The sequence below is a fragment of the Patiria miniata genome, unplaced genomic scaffold, assembly GCF_015706575.1.
Source record: "Patiria miniata isolate m_02_andy unplaced genomic scaffold, ASM1570657v1 HiC_scaffold_25, whole genome shotgun sequence".
In the NCBI taxonomy this organism is placed as follows: domain Eukaryota; kingdom Metazoa; phylum Echinodermata; class Asteroidea; order Valvatida; family Asterinidae; genus Patiria; species Patiria miniata.
The window spans coordinates 8,086,484-8,098,175 of record NW_024037064.1 but is presented as its reverse complement, the minus strand read 5'-3'; positions in this window follow the sequence as shown (position 1 = coordinate 8,098,175).

The following is an 11,692-nucleotide window of genomic DNA, read 5'->3' as shown; positions in this document are numbered from 1 at the left end:
CAACTCCATTCTCCTCCACACAACTCCATCCTCCTCCACACAACCCCATCCTCCTCCACACAACTCCATCCTCCTCCAAACAACTCCATCCTCCTCCACACAACTCCATCCCCCTCCACAACTCCATCCTCCTCCACACAACTCGTTCCCCCTCCACAACTCCATCCTCCTCCACACAACTCCATCCCCCTCAACAACTCCATCCTCCTCCACACAACTCCATCCCCCTCCACAACTCCATCCTCCTCCACACAACTCCATCCTCCTCCACACAACTCCATCCTCCTCCACACAACTCCATCCCCCTCCACAACTCCATCCTCCTCCACACAACTCCTTCCCCCTCCACAACTCCATCCTCCTCCACACAACTCCATCCTCCTCCACACAACTCCATCCTCCTCCACACAACTCCATCCTCCTCCACACAACTCCATCTTCCTCCACAACTCCATCCTCCTCCACACAACTCCATCCTCCTCCACACAACTCCATCCCCCTCCACACAACTCCATCCTCCTCCACACAACTCCATCTTCCTCCACAACTCCATCCTCCTCCACACAACTCCATCCTCCTCCACACAACTCCATCCCCCTCCACACAACTCCATCCCCCTCCACAACTCCATCCTCCTCCACACAACTCCATCCTCCTCCACACAACTCCATCCTCCTCCACACAACTCCATCCTCCTCCACACAACTCCATCCTCCTCCACACAACCCCATCCTCCTCCACACAACTCCATCCTCCTCCACACAACTCCATCCTCCTCCACACAACTCCATCCCCCTCCACAACTCCATCCTCCTCCACACAACTCCATCCTCCTCCACACAACTCCATCCTCCTCCACACAACTCCATCCCCCTCCACAACTCCATCCTCCTCCACACAACTCCATCCTCCTCCACACAACTCCATCCCCCTCCACACAACTCGATCCCCCTCCACAACTCCATCCTCCTCCACACAACTCCTTCCCCCTCCACAACTCCATCCTCCTCCACACAACTCCATCCTCCTCCACACAACTCCATCCTCCTCCACACAACTCCATCCCCCTCCACAACTCCATCCTCCTCCACACAACTCCTTCCCCCTCCACAACTCCATCCTCCTCCACACAACTCCATCCTCCTCCACACAACTCCATCCTCCTCCACACAACTCCATCCTCCTCCACACAACTCCATCCCCCTCCACACAACTCCATCCCCCTCCACAACTCCATCCTCCTCCACACAACTCCATCCTCCTCCACACAACTCCATCCTCCTCCACACAACTCCTTCCTCCTCCACAAAACTCCATCCTCCTCCACACAACCCCATCCTCCTCCACACAACTCCATCCTCCTCCACACAACTCCATCCTCCTCCACACAACTCCATCCCCCTCCACAACTCCATCCTCCTCCACACAACTCCATCCTCCTCCACACAACTCCATCCTCCTCCACACAACTCCATCCCCCTCCACAACTCCATCCTCCTCCACACAACTCCATCCTCCTCCACACAACTCCATCCCCCTCCACACAACTCGATCCCCCTCCACACAACTCCATCCCCCTCCACAACTCCATCCCCCTCCACAACTCCATCCTCCTCCACACAACTCCATCCCCATCCACAACTCCATCCTCCTCCACACAACTCCATCCCCCTCCACACAACTCCATCCCCCTCCACAACTCCATCCTCCTCCACAGAACTCTATCCTCCTCCACACAACTCCATCCTCCTCCACACAACTCCATCCCCCTCCCCAACTCCATCCTCCTCCACAGAACTCTATCCTCATCCACACAACTCCATCCTCCTCCACACAACTCCATCCCCCTCCACAACTCCATCCTCCTCCACAGAACTCTATCCTCATCCACACAACTCCATCCTCCTCCACACAACTCCATCCTCCTCCACACAATTCCAACCTCCTCCACACAACTACATCCTCCTCCAAACAAATCCATCCTCCTCCACACAACTCCATCCTCCTCTACACAACCCCATCCTCCTCCACTGAACTCCATCCTCCTCCACACAACTCCATCCTGCTTCACACAACTCCATCCTCCTCCACACAATTCCATCCTCCTCGACACAACTCCATCCTCCTCCACACAACTCCATCCCCCTCCACAACTCCATCCTCCTCCACAGAACTCTATCCTCATCCACACAACTCCATCCTCCTCCACACAACTCCATCCACCTCCACACAATTCCAACCTCCTCCACACAACTACATCCTCCTCCAAACAAATCCATCCTCCTCCACACAACTCCATCCTCCTCTACACAACTCCATCCTCCTCCACTGAACTCCATCCTCCTCCACACAACTCCATCCTGCTTCACACAACTCCATCCTCCTCCACACAACTCCATCCTCCTCCACACAACTCCATCCTCCTCCACACAACTCCATCCTCCTCCACACAACTCCATCCCCCTCCACAACTCCATCCTCCTCCACAGAACTCTATCCTCATCCACACAACTCCATCCTCCTCCACACAACTCCATCCTCCTCCACACAATTCCAACCTCCTCCACACAACTACATCCTCCTCCAAACAAATCCATCCTCCTCCACACAACTCCATCCTCCTCTACACAACCCCATCCTCCTCCACTGAACTCCATCCTCCTCCACACAACTCCATCCTGCTTCACACAACTCCATCCTCCTCCACACAATTCCATCCTCCTCCACACAACTCCATCCTCCTCCACACAACTCCATCCTCCTCCACACAATTCCATCCTCCACCACACAACTCCATCCTCCTCTACACAACTCCATCCTGCTTCACACAACTCCATCCTCCTCCACACAATTCCATTCTCCTCCACACAACTCCATCCTCCTCCACACAACTCCATCCTGCTTCAAACAACTCATTCTTCCTCCAAGCAACTCCATTCTTTCTCCGCACAACTCAATCTTCCTCCACACAGCTCCATCCTCCTCCACACAACTCCAACCCCCTCCACACAACTCCATCCCCCTCCACACAACTCCATCCTCCTTCACACAACTCCATCCCTCTCCACACAATGCCTTCCTCCTCCAAACAACTCCATCCTCCTCCATACAACTCCATCCTCCTCCATACAACTCCATCCTCCTCCATACAACTCCATCCTCCTCCACACAACTCCATCCTCCTCCATACAACTCCATCCTCCTCCATACAACTCCATCCTCCTCTACACAACTCCATCCCCCTCCACACAACTACATCCTCCTCCATACAACTCCATCCTCCTCCACACAACTCCATCCTCCTCTACACAACCCCATCCTCCTCCACTGAACTCCATCCTCCTCCACATAACTCCATCCTGCTTCACACAACTCATTCTTCCTCCAAACAACTCCATTCTTTCTCCGCACAACTCAATTCTCCTCTACACAACCCCATCCTCCTCCACTGAACTCCATCCTCCTCCACATAACTCCATCCCCCTCCACACAACTCCATCCTCCTCCACACAACTCCATCCCCCTCCACACAACTCCATCCCCCTCCACACAACTCCATCCCCCTCCACAACTCCATCCTCCTCCATACAACTCCATCCTCCTCTACACAACCCCATCCTCCTCCACTGAACTCCATCCTCCTCCACATAACTCCATCCTGCTTCACACAACTCATTCTTCCTCCAAACAACTCCATTCTTTCTCCGCACAACTCAATTCTCCTCCACACAACTCCATCCTCCTCCACACAACTCCATCCTCCTCCACACAACTCCATCCTCCTCCACACAACTCCTTCCTCCTCCACAAAACTCCATCCTCCTCCACACAACCCCATCCTCCTCCACACAACTCCATCCTCCTCCACACAACTCCATCCTCCTCCACACAACTCCATCCCCCTCCACAACTCCATCCTCCTCCACACAACTCCATCCTCCTCCACACAACTCCATCCTCCTCCACACAACTCCATCCCCCTCCACAACTCCATCCTCCTCCACACAACTCCATCCTCCTCCACACAACTCCATCCCCCTCCACACAACTCGATCCCCCTCCACACAACTCCATCCCCCTCCACAACTCCATCCCCCTCCACAACTCCATCCTCCTCCACACAACTCCATCCCCATCCACAACTCCATCCTCCTCCACACAACTCCATCCCCCTCCACACAACTCCATCCCCCTCCACAACTCCATCCTCCTCCACAGAACTCTATCCTCCTCCACACAACTCCATCCTCCTCCACACAACTCCATCCCCCTCCCCAACTCCATCCTCCTCCACAGAACTCTATCCTCATCCACACAACTCCATCCTCCTCCACACAACTCCATCCCCCTCCACAACTCCATCCTCCTCCACAGAACTCTATCCTCATCCACACAACTCCATCCTCCTCCACACAACTCCATCCTCCTCCACACAACTCCATCCTGCTTCAAACAACTCATTCTTCCTCCAAGCAACTCCATTCTTTCTCCGCACAACTCAATCTTCCTCCACACAGCTCCATCCTCCTCCACACAACTCCAACCCCCTCCACACAACTCCATCCCCCTCCACACAACTCCATCCTCCTTCACACAACTCCATCCCTCTCCACACAATGCCTTCCTCCTCCAAACAACTCCATCCTCCTCCATACAACTCCATCCTCCTCCATACAACTCCATCCTCCTCCATACAACTCCATCCTCCTCCACACAACTCCATCCTCCTCCATACAACTCCATCCTCCTCCATACAACTCCATCCTCCTCTACACAACTCCATCCCCCTCCACACAACTACATCCTCCTCCATACAACTCCATCCTCCTCCACACAACTCCATCCTCCTCTACACAACCCCATCCTCCTCCACTGAACTCCATCCTCCTCCACATAACTCCATCCTGCTTCACACAACTCATTCTTCCTCCAAACAACTCCATTCTTTCTCCGCACAACTCAATTCTCCTCTACACAACCCCATCCTCCTCCACTGAACTCCATCCTCCTCCACATAACTCCATCCCCCTCCACACAACTCCATCCTCCTCCACACAACTCCATCCCCCTCCACACAACTCCATCCCCCTCCACACAACTCCATCCCCCTCCACAACTCCATCCTCCTCCATACAACTCCATCCTCCTCTACACAACCCCATCCTCCTCCACTGAACTCCATCCTCCTCCACATAACTCCATCCTGCTTCACACAACTCATTCTTCCTCCAAACAACTCCATTCTTTCTCCGCACAACTCAATTCTCCTCCACACAACTCCATCCTCCTCCACACAACTCCATCCTCCTCCACACAACTCCATCCTCCTCCACACAACTCCTTCCTCCTCCACAAAACTCCATCCTCCTCCACACAACCCCATCCTCCTCCACACAACTCCATCCTCCTCCACACAACTCCATCCTCCTCCACACAACTCCATCCCCCTCCACAACTCCATCCTCCTCCACACAACTCCATCCTCCTCCACACAACTCCATCCTCCTCCACACAACTCCATCCCCCTCCACAACTCCATCCTCCTCCACACAACTCCATCCTCCTCCACACAACTCCATCCCCCTCCACACAACTCGATCCCCCTCCACACAACTCCATCCCCCTCCACAACTCCATCCCCCTCCACAACTCCATCCTCCTCCACACAACTCCATCCCCATCCACAACTCCATCCTCCTCCACACAACTCCATCCCCCTCCACACAACTCCATCCCCCTCCACAACTCCATCCTCCTCCACAGAACTCTATCCTCCTCCACACAACTCCATCCTCCTCCACACAACTCCATCCCCCTCCCCAACTCCATCCTCCTCCACAGAACTCTATCCTCATCCACACAACTCCATCCTCCTCCACACAACTCCATCCCCCTCCACAACTCCATCCTCCTCCACAGAACTCTATCCTCATCCACACAACTCCATCCTCCTCCACACAACTCCATCCTCCTCCACACAATTCCAACCTCCTCCACACAACTACATCCTCCTCCAAACAAATCCATCCTCCTCCACACAACTCCATCCTCCTCTACACAACCCCATCCTCCTCCACTGAACTCCATCCTCCTCCACACAACTCCATCCTGCTTCACACAACTCCATCCTCCTCCACACAATTCCATCCTCCTCGACACAACTCCATCCTCCTCCACACAACTCCATCCCCCTCCACAACTCCATCCTCCTCCACAGAACTCTATCCTCATCCACACAACTCCATCCTCCTCCACACAACTCCATCCACCTCCACACAATTCCAACCTCCTCCACACAACTACATCCTCCTCCAAACAAATCCATCCTCCTCCACACAACTCCATCCTCCTCTACACAACCCCATCCTCCTCCACTGAACTCCATCCTCCTCCACACAACTCCATCCTGCTTCACACAACTCCATCCTCCTCCACACAACTCCATCCTCCTCCACACAACTCCATCCTCCTCCACACAACTCCATCCCCCTCCACAACTCCATCCTCCTCCACAGAACTCTATCCTCATCCACACAACTCCATCCTCCTCCACACAACTCCATCCTCCTCCACACAATTCCAACCTCCTCCACACAACTACATCCTCCTCCAAACAAATCCATCCTCCTCCACACAACTCCATCCTCCTCTACACAACCCCATCCTCCTCCACTGAACTCCATCCTCCTCCACACAACTCCATCCTGCTTCACACAACTCCATCCTCCTCCACACAATTCCATCCTCCTCCACACAACTCCATCCTCCTCCACACAACTCCATCCTCCTCCACACAATTCCATCCTCCACCACACAACTCCATCCTCCTCTACACAACTCCATCCTGCTTCACACAACTCCATCCTCCTCCACACAATTCCATTCTCCTCCACACAACTCCATCCTCCTCCACACAACTCCATCCTGCTTCAAACAACTCATTCTTCCTCCAAGCAACTCCATTCTTTCTCCGCACAACTCAATCTTCCTCCACACAGCTCCATCCTCCTCCACACAACTCCAACCCCCTCCACACAACTCCATCCCCCTCCACACAACTCCATCCTCCTTCACACAACTCCATCCCTCTCCACACAATGCCTTCCTCCTCCAAACAACTCCATCCTCCTCCATACAACTCCATCCTCCTCCATACAACTCCATCCTCCTCCATACAACTCCATCCTCCTCCACACAACTCCATCCTCCTCCATACAACTCCATCCTCCTCCATACAACTCCATCCTCCTCTACACAACTCCATCCCCCTCCACACAACTACATCCTCCTCCATACAACTCCATCCTCCTCCACACAACTCCATCCTCCTCTACACAACCCCATCCTCCTCCACTGAACTCCATCCTCCTCCACATAGCTCCATCCTGCTTCACACAACTCATTCTTCCTCCAAACAACTCCATTCTTTCTCCGCACAACTCAATTCTCCTCTACACAACCCCATCCTCCTCCACTGAACTCCATCCTCCTCCACATAACTCCATCCCCCTCCACACAACTCCATCCTCCTCCACACAACTCCATCCCCCTCCACACAACTCCATCCCCCTCCACAACTCCATCCTCCTCCATACAACTCCATCCTCCTCTACACAACCCCATCCTCCTCCACTGAACTCCATCCTCCTCCACATAACTCCATCCTGCTTCACACAACTCATTCTTCCTCCAAACAACTCCATTCTTTCTCCGCACAACTCAATTCTCCTCCACACAACTCCATCCTCCTCCACACAACTCCATCCCCCTCCACACAACTCCATCCCCCTCCACACAACTCCATCCTCCTCCACACAACTCCATCCCCCTCCACACAACTCCATCCCCCTCCACACAACTCCATCCCCCTCCACACAACTCAATTCTCCTCCACACAACTCCATCCTCCTCCACACAGCTCCATCTTCCTCCACACAACTCCATCGTCCTCCACACAACTCCATCCCCCTCCACACAACTCCATCCCCCTCCACACAACTCCATCCTCCTCCACACAACTCCATCCCCCTCCACACAACTCCATCCTCCTCCACACAACTCCATCCCCTTCCACACAACTTCATCCTCTTCCACACAATTCATCCTCCTCCACACAACTCCATCCTCCTTCACACAACTCCATCCTCCTCCACACAACTCCATCCCCTTCCACACAACTTCATCCTCTTCCACACAACTTCATCCTCCTCCACACAACTCCATCCCCCTCCACACAACTCCATCCCCCTCCACACAACTCCATCCTCCTCCACACAACTCCATCCCCCTCCACACAACTCCATCCTCCTCCACACAACTCCATCCCCTTCCACACAACTTCATCCTCTTCCACACAGCTCCATCCTCCTCCACACAACTCCATCCTCCTTCACCCAACTCCATCCTCCTCCACACAACTCCATCCTCCTCCACACAACTCCATCCCCATCCACACAACTCCATCCCCATCCACACAACTCCATCCCCATCCACACAACTCCATCCCCATCCACACAACTCCATCCCCCTCCACACAACTCCATCCTCCTTCATACCACTCCATCTTCCTCCACACAATTCCTTCCTCCTCCAAACAACTCCATCCTCCTCCACACAACTCCATCGTCCACCATTACAACTCCATTCTCCACACAACTCCATCCTTCTTCACACAACTCCACCTCCTCCACCCATCTCCATCCCCATCCACACAACTCCATCTTCCTCCACAACTTCATCCTCCTCCACACAACTCCATCCTACTACACACAACTCCATCCACCTCCATACAACTCCATTCTCCTCCACACAATTCCATTCTCCTCCACACAACTTCATCCTCCTCCATACAACTCCATCCTCCTCCAAACAACTCCATTCTTCTTCACACAAATCCATCCTCCTCCACACAACTCCATCCTCCTCCACACAACTCCATCCTCCTTCACACAACTCCATCCATCTTCACACAACTCCATCCTCCTCCACACAACTCCATCCTCCTCCACACAACTCCATCCTCCTCCACACAACTCCATCCTCCTTCACACAACTCCATCCTTCTTCACACAAATCCATCCTCCTCCACACAACTCCATCCTCCTCCAAACAACTCCATTCTTTCTCCTCACAACTCCATTCTCCTCCACACAACTCCATCCTCCTCCAAACAACTCCATCCTCCTCCACACAACTCCATCCTCCTCCAAACAACTCCATTCTTTCTCCTCACAACTCCATCCTCCTCCACACAACTCCATCTCCATCCACACAACTCCATCCCCCTCCACACAACTCCATCCCCCTCCACACAACTCCATCCTCCTCCACACAACTCCATCTCCATCCACACAACTCCATCCCCCTCCACACAACTCCATCCTCCTCCACACAACTCCATCCCCCTCCACAAAACTCCATCCCCATCCACACAACTTCATTCCCCCTACACACAACTCCTTCCCTCTCCACACAACTCCATCTTCCTCCACACAACTCCATCCCCCTCCACACAACTCCTTCCCTCTCCACACAACTCCATCTTCCTCCACACAACTCCATCCCCCTCCACACAACTCCATCCTCCTCCACACAACTCCATCCCCCTCCACACAACCCCATCCTCCTCCACACAACTCCATCCCCCTCCACACAACTCCTTCCCTCTCCACACAACTCCATCTTCCTCCACACAACTCCATCCCCCTCCACACAACTCCTTCCCTCTCCACACAACTCCATCCCCCTATACACAACTCCATCCTCCTCCACACAACTCCATCCCCCTCCACACAACTCCTTCCCTCTCCACACAACTCCATCTTCCTCCACAAAACTCCATCCTCCTTCACCAACTCAATCCTCCCGCACACAACTTCATCCTCCTCATCACAACTCTCTTTTACACAAAACATTTTTTTTATTCTACAGGGTGGATAAATAAAAAAAAAAGAAACCGAGATATTACTCCTAATCGGAACAGAAGTAGGGCACATGTGATTCAAAGGGAGATATCCTCTGTTAGGTTTGAATCTCTTCTTTAAAATGACACCCTGATCATATCCTTACATTCACGGCTGACTGAGCAGTGACCAATTTTATGAAAGGGTCCATTAAGAGAAAATTGCGCCACTTTTCATGGTGAATTCTCTTTTTTCCTACCCGCCTTGATTTGCTACCATAGCCTTTCACTCTGTGACAAATGACACCCAAAAAAAACCACAATTGAAAAGTGGGGCAATTCTCTAAATAGACCCTTTCATAAATTTGGTCACCTGTGAATGTAATGACTTGACTAGGGTGTCATTTTAAAGAGAATATTCAACCCTATCAGAGGATATCTCCCTTTGATTCACATGTGCCCTACTTCTGTTCCAATTAGCAATAATATCCCAGTTTCTTTCTTTTTTATCCCACCCTGTATAATACTGTATAACCGGGTGGTATTTCTAACTTAATCGTGCACATTAATCCTTACAGATCGATCAGAGGGTGGACCTGAAAGTTTATCCATCTTATTTTTAACGGGAGCAGCATCTACATAAAAAGTACAACTATTGATATATGAAAGGTGATAGCTGTAAAAATAGACGTCATGCACTGTACATGTTAAGGGGACGTTTAAACCTCATGTTTGATGTGCACGATATAAAATGCTAAACTTATATGTTGTAACAGTGTTGTATCTACGACGAAATTTGTTTCCCCGGCTGCACAAAATAACAAAATCCATGCAGAAAAAATACAGCAAATGCCTCAATACCCCCCCCCCCCTCCTCCTCAGATTTGCTGCGGCATGTAACTCCTTCCTTTTATCCAAACAATTATATGAAAACGTGTTTTTCTTCATTTGCACAATTTAAATGGTTTATTATTTAAATTTCTTTCACGCCATTGATCGACACACTGCTCGGTTCTTAGTGCAAGAAATGTAAACCTTATATGAACATTTCTGTCAAACAAATACATATTGTCAGACTTCTGTCTCCTTCACACACCCGCAATAATAATGCATTCACTTCCAGAGAAACCAATGTAATGATCTGTATTGCAACTGCAACTTACCGACTGAAAGATGTTGTCCTCACTCAACGAAGAGCTCATACAAGTTCCACACATACACAACAAAATGGCGGAAATGTTCATATTTCGAAACACACAGTGTGGAAAAACCACTGCGTCACGGCCAATGACAAAAGAGCATGGAAGTAAGTAGTTCAAGCGTGACGATCTGATTTCGCTCGTACCCACCGGCATTAAGCAGGGCACTCGCAGGGAAGTGCCTACATATTGGATAGAAATTGTTTGAAAAATAACATGGGTCAAATGTTCCGCCTGCGCATGTCACAGAATGTGCGTGCATTGGTTGAAGCAGTAGCTCCCCACAATGCTTTGCGCGTATGTGCTTTCCTCACAACATTTTGTGAGAGAGTTTATCCCTTCCCAGCGCCCTGTTTTGGGGGTATGACGAGCTTTTAGAATCCTCGCGCGGCCCGCTTATATACCCGTAGGCATTGTACTCTGGGTTGCCCAGATAGCAAAGTGTTTTCTAACCGTAGCCACCCGAAGATACAAAACACTCAAGCCAATTCATTATTTAGGTGTTCTTTATTAAATTGGAGATTGGTTGAGACAAATTTCATTCGCGAAATTTACATGTTGCATTAATTGTCATTCATTACTCCCTCTTCCT